Source organism: Eutrigla gurnardus (genome assembly GCF_963514095.1).
Source record: "Eutrigla gurnardus genome assembly, chromosome: 16".
NCBI classification, from domain to species: domain Eukaryota; kingdom Metazoa; phylum Chordata; class Actinopteri; order Perciformes; family Triglidae; genus Eutrigla; species Eutrigla gurnardus.
This window is the reverse complement of record NC_139927.1, coordinates 11,994,272-12,012,273: the sequence shown is the minus strand read 5'-3', so window position 1 is coordinate 12,012,273 and position 18,002 is coordinate 11,994,272. Positions and strand designations below refer to the sequence as shown.

The 18,002-nt window shown below is 43.1% G+C and overlaps 1 protein-coding gene across 1 annotated transcript in view; it reads right to left on the bottom strand.

Moving 5' to 3' along the window:
* The window catches only part of tmem121ab (transmembrane protein 121Ab), a 36,952-nt gene extending 19,688 nt beyond the window's left edge, over nt 1-17,264 (bottom strand). The window contains exon 1 of the mRNA XM_084030316.1: nt 16,931-17,264. The gene's annotated coding sequence lies outside the window, so the exon portion shown is untranslated. The remainder of the gene's footprint in view (nt 1-16,930) is intronic.
* Nucleotides 17,265-18,002: the final 738 nt, after the last annotated feature.

Below are 18,002 nucleotides of genomic sequence, written 5' to 3'. Positions count from 1 at the left end.
ATACCGTGTCTCCTGCTCGCAGGCTAACATGCCAACACGTTGAGACACAGACACAAGTTCTTACACGCAGCCTATACGTCTCACACATGCACTCGCATCCGCCTTATCATCCGCTCACACGCTGCCTGCCCGTCTTTCTCCTCCGCCCTCCCTCTGTTGCCTCGAGGCATTTTAATTGAAGAGGCAGAGGTGGGTGGGGCAGGAGGGGTTTTACTGTGGGTTAGGGTGCAGGTGTAAGAGCAGCACCTCGACCTCTAAGATCTCTATGTGACACAGAAAGTTGTCAAGCCTTTCAATCAATACAAGGCTTGCTGGGAGGTGAGAGCCCTCATCTCACCCCACCTCACGCCAGGGTGAGGTGGGAGTGAAAAAGGTGGGGTAACTGTTTGGAGGCGGGTACTGGTGCACAGGGTGCGGGTCTTAGCTGGGGCTTAGGCTTAAGTCCACATTTGGGGCGAACGTATTTCACCACAATCAATCGGATCCTCTGTACTCGAGCCCATTTCCAGATCTAGTGTAACATGCTAATCATTTGTGCTCTGTGCTTCACTGATCTCTGTCAGCCTGATTAAGTGAAGGCTACAAAGGAGAGGCGGAACCCTTTGTCTCTCTCTCTTACTTCCACCTTGGGCAGCAGTAGCCGGCAGAGAAGACCAGACCACATTGGTGTTCATGCCTATTGTTTGCTTTTTGTTGGTCAGCGTTTGCGGGCTTTGTTTCTGTTTATTTTGGCAGTTTATGGTTTGATGGTAGAAGAGATTAATTTGGATTCGCCGGCCCATTGTGAGCTGGTCCAGGTGTCTCCCTTTCTTTTATTCATTTTTGCCAGCCCATCGGACTTTTAATAGTTTGATCTATTTCTGGTTTGTTTGAAATGTTAAATAAACAATTCTTTTGGCGCCACTTTGACTTGTGTGTTAGACCTCCTTTACAGGGAGCCTTTGGGTAGGGTGGGGGTCATAACATGGAGTAAAAGGCATTTATTCCGCTGCCATTTGGTAAATGGGCCCGTGGTGTGTAATGTTCTGCAGCAAATACATTATATTCTGCTAACACAGGTCCAGCTAGCAATGTGTGCTAATGTTTGGCCAGAAAATACGTCTAAATTGGCAGATGCTCGCAATGGCATGCAGTCACTGCCTGAGAGATAGTTTTTATAGATTTAGTTCTGCAAAGTGGATACATTTATTTGATTTTCTTTTCTCCCAGTTACTGTATTCATGTTGTTTTTTTTGTCTTTTTTGCAAGCTTTGTTATTTAATTGGTGTCTCACTTCTTTCTCAATATCTTTTTGTTATCATTTTAATGTGTTTGTGTCTTTTAAACCTCAGACTCCCCCACCCCCCCTCCCTGTTTTTTTTTAGTGCACACTTCATTGATATTCTTAGCCACAATAGCAGGTAGGGATGCTTGAGACTAATGGCGTTGAAAATCCGAATGGGCACACTTACCTCTCGACATGGTGGGCAGCACAGTCCTGCCGAGCTAACAGCTAATGTTAATGGAGGTTGCGTTGGGTTTAATTATGATTCAAGCTCTTGATCTCGGTAAAAATGGAGAAGGTTAACGTTATCGCGACATGTTCAAATATAATGTTGTTTTCATCAAGGGTCATCAAAGTGGCACATTTTCACTGTGTCTAATACTTTGATTTAAACTCTAACAGTCCTTACAATAAGCATCACAGCCTCCCAGAGGTGCTGCTGTGTCAATGTATTTAAAGGTAGCAAAAACACATTTTTATCTGTACGATGAGAGAGAAACAGAAGTAGTTGGAAAGCAGACTAAGGGGTATCTGATTAGTGACTGTCTGTGTCTGGAGTCAGAGCATTGCAGGGAAGGGAGGCATGCCAAAAAGAATAATGTTCCAAAGGATGCAATCGGGGAACAAATCAGTCAGAAGTTGCTGGCAGATGTGCATTCAAATCCCAACCCTAAGTTCTGATAGCAAGTTGGAGGAAACAAATAATAAAAGTTAAAATGTGAAATATTCACTATCCAGTTGGCAGGAATGTCTATGAGTTGGTTTGCTAATGGGCAACTTAAGAGTAAGAGGAAACAACCAGTTTGCAGACAGAGCAAAGGAAATATGTTTGGCTAAAACATAAGTTTGTCTGCATTTTAAACTGGCATGAAAACAGGAAAGCCTTGGTGGTGTTTGCATGTGGAGAGATGTGTGTGTAAGTTGGACTGAGTGACCTGCTCTCATGCACAGTCTATTTAATCAACACTAGTTACAGTGATGTAACGCCTGTAGGACAAGTGTAAAAACCTGTTGGACGCATCTGCTTGACTGCTGCAAACTAGGTGGAATTAACAGTTCGGAAGTGGCACGCTAACGTTCTTAGTAATGCACATTCCCCAAAGTGTTGACTAATTGGAACCATTAAAATCTTGACACCAGTGGTTAATTTGTTTCCTTGTGTTTTATAGCAATCATTTGTCCCATCGGAAAGCTGCGATGAAACATGAGGTGATTACGCCCGCGAGCGAGTCTGATGGAGGCGGAGTGGGTTGAGTGAGGCACAGGCCGGCACCTCACACTCCCCCAATCCCCCTAATGTCATCAGTCACCGGCACATGCAAATATCGGGACCGGATCGCCGTGAACAAGACCTTTTTGAACGCTCTGAGAGCTAAATTGCCGAATTGTCAGCTTGACCTTTTCTGTGAAAATCCTTGAGGAGAACACAGTGTAATATCGTAATTGGAAAGCGATGGAGTTGCTAAGAACACACATTGATCAGGCAGAACCCACAGCTGTGGAGACGGGAATGGAAGCAGGGAGAGGAACATAATGCAGAGCTGTTGTTGGACAATAACTATGAATCATGTTCGTCTGCTCTGGAACGAAGATGGGGTCCGATCTGAAAAAGTGGCTTTTAAAGTGTAAGTTTGGCGGAAATTGAAAATAAAGCTATTTTCTGAATGAAAATACATCAACTAAGCCGTGGAGGAAGTAATTATCGCTCATCACGCAGTTCAGAGCTAGCACGGGTCGGAGCTAGAGTCCAAAATCGCAAACAGTGGGTTAGCATGGGGCAGACAGCCACACGCTTTCAAAATCGCATTTTTAAACCACTAACATTGCTCAAAACAGCGCCAAACCTCGTCAGCAGCTTGCTCTGGGTGTCTACACATAAAACGAAGCACCAACAACTCAGTTCATGAACCCGAAGTTTATAACAGAAGACAGTTAAGAACACTCACCAATTCTACCCCTGCCAGCTCCTCGCGAAGGATAGTCCGTAAGTGTCGATTACCGAACGCAATGCAAAAGTGAAAGTGAAACTGAAGATTTCGCCCAGAATAAAACGAGTATACTTTTAAATTAGTGGCAGTTTGGCCAAATATAAGTTAATAACGGTGGGTAAAAACGTCGGGATAGTTTGTATACACTTCCAATCAGTTCAAGACAGCAGCCTTATCTGAAGCACATACATGTCACGCGAGATCTCACACGGGAACTCGTTCGGTAATCGACACTTACGGACTATCCTTCGCGAGGAGCTGGCAGGGGTAGAATTGGTGAGTGTTCTTAACTGTCTTCTGTTATAAACTTCGGGTTCATGAACTGAGTTGTTGGTGCTTCGTTTTATGTGTAGACACCCAGAGCAAGCTGCTGACGAGGTTTGGCGCTGTTTTGAGCAATGTTAGTGGTTTAAAAATGCGATTTTGAAAGCGTGTGGCTGTCTGCCCCATGCTAACCCACTGTTTGCGATTTTGGACTCTAGCTCCGACCCGTGCTAGCTCTGAACTGCGTGATGAGCGATAATTACTTCCTCCACGGCTTAGTTGATGTATTTTCATTCAGAAAATAGCTTTATTTTCAATTTTCGCCAAACTTACACTTTAATACAGACGCAGAAGTATAAACTCAGTGGCCATTTTTATCAGGTACATCTGTCAAATCTAATGCAATTCAATACAGGTCAGCCATGAATTCTACCTTTACCAAAATAATAATAATAATTCTTAATCTTTGACACTCGGAGAGGTATAATTTTAACTTTATGTTTATAATTTAGGTTTTAGTCCAACATTTTGTTGAACTTGAGAGTTGTTTCTAATATTTTTCCACCAATTTCCTCAATTTATTTCACTTTACAAAAAAGAAGCCCAAAAAGTGAGTCTCCGAAAGTTTCATTTTAAATTTAAATAATAAAAAAAAATGGTGCAATATGTTTTCAAATAATTTTTGCTATGCTGTGAAGTTTCTAGTTTGCTTATTTTAAGCTGTTTCTTACTTTTAATACTAATTAATAGTGCTGTCAGTTAAACGCGCTATTAACAGCATTATCAACGGCGTTATTAATGGCGTTATTAACGGCGTTATTAACGGCGCAAAGTGAGCTCCACTCTTGTCTGAAAAATGTCTGAAAATGTCAACAGGCTTGTCTGTTTGCTTTCTTTGAAAGCAAAGAAGTTGTAGGCTTACCTTTTATTGGTAACCTAACTGTTACCGTTTCATTCATTCTGAAATAAGAGGCCTTACTGCTATGTTCATGTTCCATGGTTTAACTGCACTATAGGCTGTGTCTTAGAACCTGTACTTTATAAATTCATTTTGTATAACTGAGTCCTCGTTTACCTGAAATGTGCACATTATGATTTTATTTTGTACTGCCCTGTTTGCTAATGTTGTTTTCAATAAAATAAACATTTGCATAGAGCAAGCCAATCCACTTTTCCATGTTGATAAGAACATTGAAATAATAATAATAATAATAATAATAATAATAATAATAATAATAATAATAAAAATAATAATAATAATGGGACAAAAAAAAAACAGACTGTCCTCCTCGAGAAAACGACCACATAGGTCGTGTGTCAAGCACCGAATTACGACCATATGTTACGTTTCAAAATAGCGCGCCCTCTAGCGGTCAAGTAAATATCGACACTCCGGTGTCTCAGACGATCGCCCCCCCCCACACGTCGACCTAAACCTACCCCGATTCCACGACATCTTCCCCCCACCCCCCCCCCCACCCCTACCCCCCCCCCCCCCCCGCGCGCCCCCCGCGCTACCCCCCCCGCGCGCCCCCCGTCAATCATCGGCAGAGACCCCCCCCCACACGTCGACCTAAACCTAACCCCCCCCCCCCCCCCCCCGCGCGTGCATCATCGGCAGAGACCGTCTCCACACGTCGACCTAACCCTAACCTTAACCACTACTATCGTTGCGGAAGAATCTCCGCAATACGCTCCCAGAGGTCGTATTCGAGTGCATGGACCAACGACAACTGTGGTCGTATGAGTTGGAGGACTTGTTGAAAAAAAATCAAGCAACATTTAGAATAAATAAATTATGCGATTAATCATGATTAAATATTTTAATCATTTGACAGCACTACTAATTAGTGCATTTTCTGTTCTATCTGTGCTTTATTACCTTTTTTTTGGCTTCTGTATTTTATCACTCTGCAAATACTTACTGTAAACTCCTTGGAGGGCTTTTAGGAATTATTATTCCTCTTCACATTGAGTGTAATATACAGACCCCCATGTTCCCTGGTGCAGTAAAGACTGAAGACATGTCGCTAGCTCTTCACGGTTATTGACAGGGACCTTGTAAAACTCACTGAGTCAAGTGAGGCAAGGCACCAGTCAACCTCCGATTCACCTCCTTGACTCGTGCCGACTGGCTCTGATGTAAACAGAAAGCCAGAGCGGAGTACTTGTTTGACCAACACAATATGCTGTCTGTCTGGTGCCGTGATGCAACTCTACCCCTCATCCAATTTCAAGCCTGCACTTTGAATTTCCATCAACTTACATCACCACTTGTGACTGCTGCGATGGGAATGTGAGCATATTTTTGTTTTTTTACACTTCAATTATTTATTTTTTTAGAAATTAAGAGCTACATGAGATATATTATTTGGCCTGACAGCATTCAGAAGAAAAAAAAACAACTGGACCCAGATGGTGCTGGTTTCATCAGAAAACTCAAAAAAATAAATGATCATTCATTACTACAGAGCTTTAGCAGTTGCGTGGTTGATATTGATCTGCTGAGGCTAAGAGTAATGTTCAAAGGCATCAGGCTTAAGGGAGTAGGCTGGTCAGCTTTCATTAAGTGTAAACATTTTCAAGAAAGAAATAGCTTGAAATGAGAGAAATCTAGGGAATGGGAGATGAGGGAGATAAACAAAAGCCAATTAGAATAGAGGGAACAACTCATGTGCTTTAAAAAATAAATCCTCGAGCCATCTCTTTTACTATGCTGCCAGCTCAGGATAGATGAGCGCGTTTGTTGGATTATGGAGCTTTTCAGCCCTGGTGGTGGCTACAGTCCCCGTCTCTGGCTCCGACATGAAACTATGGGCAGCATCCCCTGGCCCACGCCGCCAGAGTGGACAAGGATGAAGCACCCGCCACTGCTTTAACTCCGGTTCCAGTAACAACACCCGCATAAACGGCCTATATAGGCTTTTAATAAGTGTTTGAACAAACAGGCACCTGCGTATGCTTTTGTTTAACGTGTTTCAAGGGCTTAGTGGTGTCTGTTTGGCAGAGCAGGCTTCCCCCTGCTGAAATGCATAGGTGGGACGATAATAGCATTTGACTTCGATTGAGGGCTTTGCGATGGGCAAGGCGTAAACTGTTTCATCTTTGTTTATCAATGTTTTTCCCGTGGTTTTCGGCTAATTGAGCAGAGTGGCTTGCAGAATGCTTATTAGTGCCATGCTGAGTTGAGAGACAGGCCAGTAAAAAAACAACCCAACTCATTACTGAAAACAAGAAAAAACTCACAAGCGTTCTACGTAGAATTTGCTCACCGGCATACACGTGCTGGTTGTGTACCAACAGAAACACAAAGGCATAATGACTACAGGCAAAGATAAGTTCTAGCCTTTTGTATTGGAGCTTGCACACACAAAAAACAAAGTGGTACACGTGAGAGTGCATCGTGTGTGTGTGTGTGTGTGTGTGTGTGTGTGTGTGAGTGTGTGTGTGTGAGTGTGTGTGTGTGTCCTTGCATTATCTTCTACCTGTAGGTGCTGGTGTTTAAGTGCTGCTGAGAAAGAAAGAAGAATGAAAGCAGGGAGAGAGCGAGGGTAGACAGGGAAGTGAGGTGAGGACAGATAGGGAAAAATAACTAATGGAAGAGGGGGGAGATAGGGGGGCAGTGGAAGAAGGAGGGGAGAGGAGCTCTCTATCTCCAGAACCCACCCTACCACCCTCCCACCCCCCCTACAGCCCAGGGGCAGTGACACAGCAGCAGCTGCTTCTGACTTTCAGAGCCACCGTCACAGGAAGCAACCCCACAGCAACAACTACCAGCAGCCGCTGTGGACTAATCAGCCCACCAGTGCTGGCTTCAGCCCGGCTGAGGGAGCCTGACTTCTCCCCTTGTCAACTTTGATCTGTATCGAGGCTGATAGGCACAATAGTAACTGCAGTCGCTGGGCTGAAACGTACAACACAGGCAGTATTGTCCTACACAAGGGTCAGGTGGCCCCCATATAGCAGGGTTAATTCCCTGGCCACAGAACCAGTGATTTCTTATTTTGTTTTTGGAGGGCTGGCAAAGGCCAGCGTGTGACAAATGAGTGGGGAACATAGGGTTGTGTAAAAGAGAGACCGCTATTCTGTGTGTACACACGTGTCTGTATGTTTTTGTGGTAATTAAATCACGAGAGCTTCTGTTTTAGAGCACTGCACATGGAGCCTATAGACCAGCTTGGGTGCTGACTTAATTACAAGCAAACACACATGCTGTAATTACATACAACCACACCTGCGAGCACGGCCAACCCTGAGAAAGAAAAAAAACTATCCAAACAATATATTCTTGTTTCTACAGGAACAACCTGCTCCACTAAGCATGCTTAGAGGACGAACCAATGACGTTCCCTTATTATCTACTGCGTGCATTCGGCTCGGACAGTGCTTTAGCTGATATAACGTTAGCTCTGGCTGTTTGTGTCCATTAGTAAATAGATAAACAGTTCAGCAGGCTACTGTCAGCACAATGTGTTGTGGCCATTAGGATAATATATGTTTGTCCTCCAGTTGGGTGAAATTTGCTACACGTATATGTAGACTGTTATTTATCTTAGTGGACCACGCCATGCTCAGCTTAGAGCAGCATTAGGCTGTAGAGACAGGCATGTTAGGACCCGTCGTTGCACACACAACTGCGCAGATTGAGGCACATCAAATAGACAAAACATGCAGGCCCTTGATGTACACAGAGTCGTGTCTGTCTGATTTTTAGATGAGTTTTTCCCCCCCAGATGCTCCCCATTCATCTTGCTTCTTAACCAGCATGGCAGCGTGCAGATGGGGCCACCAGAAGGCCAAGCCTTCATGTCACCCTGCAACCCTGATCTGAACCTATCTGTCACTTGCAAGCTAACGGAACACCAGGACCAAGGACAAGTGAAAGTGTTATGACTGGTGTGAATTTGGATGTCCCCCCCTTTATTTATTTTATTGTGACTTGTGATTGTGATGGGAGAAAACTAAAGGGAAAACCCACATACATAAGTAAGATTGTCATGCCTAGTTTACACTATGACTTAAGCCCTGATTTTCTGCTTTTTGGAGCTCCCAGACAAAAATCCAGATCAGAGGCAAAGCATTACGAGCACTATGTGTGAACTGTTCAAAGATGTTAGCCGGGAGACTCGCTGGTGCATCGCATCTAATAGAACAGATATCTATAGCATGCTAAATATCTGTCGGGTAGCAGTCTGTCGGGTAGCAACAGCCAATGAGAGCAGTCGCCTGCCTGTAACCTGAGTTCATTGCATTTGTAACACGGACCATAGCTGTTGCTGCACATATAGGGTGCTGGATGTTTGCATGAATACACATAGCATGGAAAACAGTGACTGACCTACATATCGGAAGGACGTGTGGAAACAGGATATTATGTGAACATGTATGCTAGGGCTGCAGCTATCGATTCTTTTTGTAATCGATTAATTTAGCACTTTATCGATCGATTAATCGAGGAATCGGATAAAAAAAAATTGCGTTTTTAAACAACCAAAACAAATAATGCATAATGAAAATGATGTGGCTGTAAAATGATCAAGCATTTCTAAAAAAAATAAACAGAGGTATTCATTCCAACTCCAAAATTTGGTTCCAAAACTAAGCCCATTTATTAAGTGCCAGTGAGAATTTAACAACAATACAGTTAAATCAACTTGGATAAAACATGGATAACATTTAATTTACGTTTTGTTTTGCCAGCAATGGCCCTTTCCTCTCCCTGCCCTAAATATGTGTGTATATAGTGTACTTCTTCTGTGCCATTTATGTATTTAGCTTTCTCTATCACTACAGTAACTGTTTGACCGTTCTTTTCTCTGCTTTGAACCCCTCCGTCTGTTTGGGCAAACACAACAACTCACAGCCAAGCGTAAATCAGGCTTTCCGATTGGCTGTAAAAGCTGCTACGGGAGCCAATACGAGCGTCCGATGCATAAACGTAACTCTATACGTCACTCGCAAGATGGCGGATGAGAAGTGATCGATATACATAAACAAAACGGATAAATGCGCCACGGAGACGAGGAGACATCTAGTCACACATTTTACTACTTTACGCATTCGTTTTGTTGTCAGAAATAAATCGCTCACATGGACAAGCAGGATACCGTTGTTTAGCCCCGATACTCTCTGTCGTTTACGGACATTCTGAGTCTGACTTTCCGCCATCGCGCCAACTAAATTCAGAATGAATGACCGTGTATGACGCGCTGGTGTGCTTCCTGAACAACGGTCCGTGTGGAACAATCGGATCCCTGCACATAGGCGCGTCATAGGAATTTAACGAGGCTTCGAGGCAGATGTTTTGCCTCGAGGAATTTTCATAATCGAGTTAATCGAGTAACTCGATGAATCGTTGCAGCCCTAATGTATGCTGATGACACCATTAGCCATAGCATATCGTTAGTAAAGTGACTATGTTTGTTTGGCAGGGAGCAATGACTTCAGAGCATCAAACATTTACACCATACTTGTCCTCCATTAATAGACTATCTATTTATGTAGGAAAAGTATGATGTAAATGTTTGATGCCTAGGCTGTAACTCGTGGCTCCCTCCCAAACGCATGCACAGCAGGAAGTGGGGAGAATAATATCCCCCACCACCCTACAGGTGCGCTCTTGCTGGGTTATGATGGGATTTTGACATGTCACATAAAGTGAAGTAGTGGCGGCAACAATAGCAGCGAGTGACAGCCCTAACTTTCAGAGAGTGAGCAGAGCACTGTCAGCTTAAGTACAACGGCTCGGTTGAAAGGGTGCATTGGATATATATGTGGCAGTGAGGGAAGTAGCTATGCCATCTGAGTGTCGCGCGTAGGCTCCAGTTGGCTGCCTTAACTGGCTCACACGTTTTTGTTTCATGTATCTCCAGTGGAAATGTTCCGATGATTTTTCAGATGAAGATTAAATGTCGTCTTTGTCTGAAAAATGCCTCGTCACAGAGCTGGAAACGAGGCTTATTTTCTTAGCGAATGACAAGCCGATGTTTTGGATGATTCATTTTCATACTCCACTAATTCAGCGGGCCCCTCCCGCCCTGTTTGGAAACATCTGACTTAAATTAAAAGTTAAATTTCTCCACTCACGTTTTCCTGTTAATTAGTCATCCTTCTGTAGCTTTCACGCGTGGACCAACTGAAACACCAGGGCTCAATAAGTGAAAAAATATCAAACTTTATGCAATGAAATGCTCAGTTGACGCCCCTCCGTGTTAATGATCTTCAATGAAAAGTTATTTTTTTGCACTGCAGTGATTCATGCTTCTCAGAATTGGAGACTGTTAAATAGCTGACACATCATTGTCACTTGTACATGGCTTCCTACCCTCTTGCAAACACCCACTGTTAAACAGGAACCCTAGACACACACACACACACACACACACACACACAGGAAGAAATACACAAGCACACAAATGTAGACACACATACCATCTGGTACAGGTGCACATACTTGCAGTAATGATACAAGAGGATAAAAAATGGGACATGAATACTTGCGTACGGGAGCAAAGCACACAATATATTCCCCATATAATAGTATTTGAGAAACGATCAGAAACCGGAGCACTGCTGTGACACCCTCCTTATGCGTGGAAGCATGTATGTGCATTTATGAATTCACAGTCAAACACACATGCTGATAGATTAATGTGGATGCTTGTCATGCTGACAGCAGGCGTTTAAGCTGGTGCGGTTACGCTTGTTCTGAGCCGTTTTTTTCTGTAAGAGCGTCTGTAAAATGTGGAAATGTAAATGGAGCATACACTTTCTGTCCCGGCCTCCTGTCGAGATGAAGACGTTGGGTACTCTGCATGAAAATAGGTTTATATTCCTTTTTAAAATTGGTATAAAGGGAAACCCTCTCTGTGGGATAATATGGCAATCTAATGTTTATGGACACCTCCACATCCTCCAGCTACAGTACACAACCTTGCCCTTGTGCATGATTTCGGGTTCGGCCAAAGCTCCTAACCATTGCACATCATAGCACATATACACAGCTGCAGAGCAACAATAAAACCCATGAATAAGAGATGAGATCGACATAGAGATGTAACAGATCTGTTTACTGTTTGCCTTCACACTGCACTGCACACTTCACACTGAGCTGAGCAAATACAGAAGCAGATAGCCACCAATGAGGACGCGGAGTTCATGTACTTGGTATTGTTTCTGGGTTTTAAACAATCTTGGTGGAGTTTACTTATAAAACCCTGGCAAAAGTAATCTGGCCCTAGTTTAAAAAGAAATGGTTAACGTTGGATAAATATTGCAGGTCATGGTGAGAACAAACCACTATCAGCTATAGGAGATGGGATGAAAACCGCAATTTCTAGCCCCAACATCACCACAAGATATAACGTACCATTTTGAGCATTGAAACAAATGTCCAATGCCATCTTTTTTCAGGTGCAGACAGTCTCGGACAATAACCCCATTTAACAATCCCCAACAGTGCCAACATTTAGAGTGAATGCAGGAGGTAGAGGGCCCTTCATGTAGTAAATTGGTAAGAAAGTGTGGCCTTTCTGGGGCTGGTATATCGGCATGTCAACTATCTCATTGCTAGATAAAAATGGAAAAAGATAGAGTACATATTGTACGTGCATACATTCCTGCATACACACACACACACACACACACACACACACACACACACACACACACACACACACACACACACATACAGTAAATGCAAATATGTTTTGGTTCAGTGGTTAGAACGGTGAGCAGCAGACATCAAGGCATGCATCTGGAAAAGGCGCTTCTCTTCACCACAGGCCAGGCCACTCAACTTGAGCTGATTGATTTCCCATCAGTTCTGTATCCCTGATAACGGCATGCCTGAAGGGCTGCAATGGTTCCAATATTTCACTGCTGTGTGCGCGCACAGCTATGCTCAGTTTAAAGTGTGGTTTCCAATGTGTGTGTGTGTGTGTTTGCCGGTGTATAGGGGTCGATGTAAGATGGAGGTGTACGTGGGGATGGGTCTGTGTGTGCAAATGAGGCAGCAAGAATATTCCCACAGTCAAAGTGGTGATAAGGAACATTTGTTTAATCACCATGCAGATGGTGCAGAATGTTGTGATATTGTCACACCTACTCATCTTACTCAACACTGGCAACGATTAGTCAAAATGCACATGGGAAAATTAGTTGTCTCCTCTAGCATCACTGTCAGATTTGACATTTTGTGATTTATAAATGTTACGTATTGAAACTGCTTTATGAGATCCTCCAACAGAGAAACTGCTATTTTAGGTTTAAAGCTCGATCTAATCATACGTTGGTTCTTACCATGTAACAGTGTGGTGCTGACAGAAAGATGAATGTCTTATCTTCCACTCAGGGCAATTTGCTTCTCTGTTGGAATAACAGCAGTGACTGAGCTCTAGCTGTGACCCTTACCTAGTTACCTTTCCCATTTGTATTCTCTCCAAAGCCATTATACTACTGCATTGCATGCTTTTATCTTAGGATGCTGCAGACATTTCAAACCGCTCGATAATTTAAGGGCCTTTATTCTAGATGTGGAAAAACTCGAGTTATCTCTCAGATAAAACTGCAGAACAGTTTTCTGTCTGCCTCGCCTTGTTATGTATAAAATACTGTTTTTTTTCATAGGGCTCTTTTGGACAAAAAGCTTAATTAACACTTAAAATGCCAATACATTTTCTGGCACCTCAGGGGACTCTAACAAACCGATAATTGAACAGGTTAGATTTGTGAACCCAACTTTTCTTTGCCTGATTTTGAAAACCTCTATACAGATGTATGTAGCAGAAGGAGGGGTATATTAATAACTATTTAAAATGTGTAAATGTAATGCCATTCACATCTAGAAAGAGTGAAACGGTTTCTTCACCAATCATGGATATTTACAGTTAGGATTTACACTGTTAAGTACGTAAACTTTAATGTCCATTTTGGCCTTTACTTATGAGCTTCTGGGTGCAGATACTTTATGTTTGTGTGTGTATTTGCATGTGTAGTGATTAGAGAGAGAGAGAGAGGCAAGCAAGCAAAGTGGTGCCAGTTTTTCCCCCTACTGCTGTGCTTACATTAGCATAGATCATGCAGCAATCCATAATACATGGCTCGTTAACAAGGTTGGTATTTTTGATCCATAATTAAGGAGTATATTTTCAAAGAGTTTCCAGAGTTTAAACGTGATCACTGTCGGCTGCTTTTCCCCCTCTGCCACTCCCGGGCCACGGTATTGTACAGTATGGTCGTTATTGATCTGCCGTGCCATTTGACTATTGATTGGAGTGGACCCCATTATGTCAGTGAGATTATAGCCCTCCGAAGCACAGTGATTCTCAAGTGGTAAACCAGTGGCTGAGAACCGATGAGATGAGCCGAGTGCTTACTGCATCGGATGCAACAGCAGCTGCGTTTGTGCTAATGACATAGAGCGAAAGCCCAGCACAGCACAGAACCATACAGCTTAGCGTAGCATGGCACAACCTTTCCCAGACTAGAGCCCAGAACAGCAAAGACGGAGCACTCTCATTTCTCTCATGTTTAGCTATTGCCAAAGGGAGCTATAGAAACACACAAGGGAGTGAAACATCACATTGACTATTCGGGACACACAGATTATTATTATTTTTTTTTATTGGTGTGGCTCGTTGCGACCCAATATTCTCTGTGACAGCCATTGCTTCCCAGAGTCTCTGTTGATCATTCAAATTGACCACAATTCAGTATGCAGCAAGGGGAGGGGGCAGGGTTTTCAGAGGCCTGGGATGATTGGGGAAGGGGGTTTCGTGGAGCGAGGATGGTGAGTGGGCGTTCACTGCCTCGGCCTGCTCTCTGGCTTTCAGACCAGCCCGTCATGTATTTATAGCAATATTGAATTTAATTGCTTTTCTAGCAGGGCCATGAATTTAAGGAGATCTATAAATGGAATTCCAAGCATACCAGAACACGTACCACTGTGCAATGGGCATGTAAAGTGTTCATGAACAGCAAACACTGCAATCTGTGTAATGTAAAAAATCTACAGCGGAGCCAAACCTGCTGTGTCCTGGATCCCAGCGAGGTCTGGTAACTGCTGACCCTGAGGTTGTATGCTGTGCCATGCTTTTCAATGAGAGAGGTAACCCCCCTGGGTTGCAAACGCCTGTTAAAGTGGCCCAGGCTTTTATGGTTTGAGAAGCGCCTCCAGATAAATGCCGTGAATTCAGTGTCTTACCCTGGGAGTTTCATTTGTAACTAGACAAAGAGAGAGGTAACAGGCAATTGTGTGGCCTGCCTCTGTAGGGCCACTTTTCAAATTCAAATTCATGGTCTGTTTATTGGATAATAAATTGAGCATGGAAGATTAATTTGCATTTCGTTCATCTTCCCCATGATATAGACCAGCAATTTCTATACACAAGTGTCCGCAGCTTAATAACCCAGAGGCAAAACTGGCATATTAAAAAGTGCTTCCTTTCTTGTGGGGACACTGGAGTCAAGCCCTGTGGCAACATCTCCGCTGATTCATACTTGATTTCTTCCACTAAATTCTTGTCACTCACAGCCTGAGCCGACACATCAGACACAGTTAACGCCGTGCCGAGAGTTATCACACATTCAGTGCAATCAAAATCCTAATGAACATCATTAAAATCAAGGCTTTAAAAACCGGGGCTTACACCACTGTGGGCTTATACAGTCAGCGTGTGTGTATGTTGATGTGTGAGTGTGTGTGTTAAGGGCTATCAGAGCCTTTTAATGCGCCGCAGGCAAAAAGCATGGGGTCACCTCTTATTCAAAGCAGGCCTGACATGGGCATTTTCCTTCCTTTACGTTCTGAGAATTAATTTCTTTGTGCAAAAGAGCTGCAGCAGACAGTTCAAGTGATACATGGTGCGGGCGGGGAAGCGGAAGCCGGGTGGCCACATCATTTTCAAGCAGTCGTCTGGTAACCAAAAGGTCACATGTTTAATCCGAGCAACAGCTCATGTACAGCTGGTATTAAAAGGTTGTAGAATAGATAAATCCTTGAATGTGACAGTAGTTCCAAACACTTGAGACATTAGTGCTTTGAATATGATCAATTATTACTTTCATTAGTGATTAAGAGGCTGATTTTTTTTAATTTAGCGATTGTTTGGTTTATGGAATAGTGAAAAATTGTGAAAATTCCCATTAGAGTTTCCAGTTTAATAACTATCAAGACAAATAAAAGCAGCAAATATTCAAAATGATTAAGATGGAATTAAAGCATTGGTGCTTGAAAAATGACTTAAACAATGATTTGATTGTTGAAAAAAGTTGCCCATTTGTTTTCTAAGGATTCATGATTAGAGGACTCATCATCTGATCTCTAGTTATGACTGATGATTGCCAAGATGCTCGATAAAGTATTTTGTCAAATACCTATAGATATTTATCAAACCAGTGTTTCTAAATATTATAAACTTCAAAGTGGGCTCAATTGGCAGGGGCCAAAAAAAAAAACTTAAAGAGGATCCATGCAGTAGCCATGTTTTGCTGTTGTGTCATTGAGCAACAAAATAAAAAATAAATAAAAATAAAAACTGAACTCAAAGCATGCCCACTAGTAAATCACGCTGGATTAATAGCAGAATACATGTTATGTAATATAAATGTATAGGTTTAAACGGGAGGCGCGCCTGTCTCGAGCTCATTATTAGATATATTCAGTGTGAAATATCGGTGTGGTGAGGAAGCACGCGGGGGTCGTGGATGTTAAATGTTTTCTTAGTGACTCCTTGCTCCTGGCTGTATCGCGTGTGCGCGCGCGCGCGTGCGTGTGTTTGTGTCGTGGGGGCTCCAGTCCAGAACATGGATGGGCTGATTTTCCGCGTATAGACAGGAGGAGGCACGAGCCGCTGCTGCCTGGGCACGCGCTGACTCGTCAAAAAATAAATAAATATATAAAATAAATAAACGGCTGCCTTAAATAAAACTGACGGCGAACGGAAGCTGCTTTATGGGCTGCAACTAATAATAATATTAGTACCATTAATAATAATGTTAAGCGATTTTACTTTAGCCTCCCGTGTCACAGCACACCACATGAATTCACTATTAGTAGCCTCGGTTGCAAAGCGACAGAGCAGCGGGAAGAGTCACAAACTAGACCGGTAGAAAGTGACAAAACGATGACATTCCCCTTCAAACTTGGAGGCTAACAAACTAGGCTGAACTGATTTTAACATGTATTTATTTTTGTATGATTTCAACCAATACCCTTACCTAGACTTATTCCAATCTGTAATGTCTGCCTTGTAGCTCTATGTCTCTCTCCTAAGCAGCGTCGCGACTAGTCGTAGCACGTTCAACAAATTGTGGAAGAGTGATTTTTTTTTTCTTCTCGTACCCCGCTGTATCCGACGAACATGAAGACACAGGAGATAAAAATAAGAGCTGTTGTTAAACTCTGCTGGCTTACCTCCAGTGGACGGTTAGTCTCTGTCCAGGGTGCTGAAACGCTTAGTCGCCGTCCAGAGTGTTGAGACGCTTAGTCGCTGTCCTGGGTACTGAAACGCTTAGTCTCTGTCCAGGGTGCTGAATATCAGCGCTGGCTCGGGAGAGGCTTTGTAAATCCGCTGCGAGGAGGCGACGAAAAACGCCGGTCCAAAAAAAAAAAAAAAAAAAAAAAGCAGCTGCTGCTGCTGCCGCCGTTAAGTTACGTTAAAGAAAATCCATTCCCGACCGCGTGTACAGCGCGACACAGACGCGATAGAGCGACGGTGGCTCCAAATTATGAATTTAAATATACATTGCTGGCTGAGCCGCTTTGGCAAGTATAACTGCTAAGGCTTCTTCGCTAGTTGCTCCTTCCTCCGGATAGGCTCTCTCTCTCTCTCTCTCTCTCTCTCTCTCTCTCTCTCTCTTTCTCTCTCTCTCTCTCTGCTCGTCAGCTCGCCTTATCAATCACTATTCAATTCAAATATGTTGGAGTGACAAGACAGAAACCAATATCCTACAGTATCGGTAATGAATGCCAATAGTTAAACAGAATTGGGATTAGCTTTATTGGCAGTGATGTGATAAAGACACATTCAATATAACTGAATTCAGTTGTGCCAAAAAAAAAAATGTCCCTGCTGCATATAAGCTATAAAATGAACAGAGGTACATTTTCTCTCTCTCTCCTTACTCTCTTTCTTGTGTGCGCGCATACACGCACACACACACACACACACACACACACACACACACACACACACACACACACGCGTGCCGGGGGAACTGAATTGAATTTATGTGCAATTTACTTATGTAGAGGGAACAGCCATCTGTTTCGGGCACCTCCTGCCCCATGATTTTGTCTTCTGTTTTAACAGAGCAACAGTTTTCCACACAACATTCCGTGGTAAATTATCATCAGCAACACTGGTGGAAGGATTAGTGATGAAAGGAAAATAACTATAGCATAATTAATTTTGTGTTATCATAGGAGAAAAACCTTAATAGGGTCAGGCCAATATAAACCCACACAGTATATGGGAACAGCAATA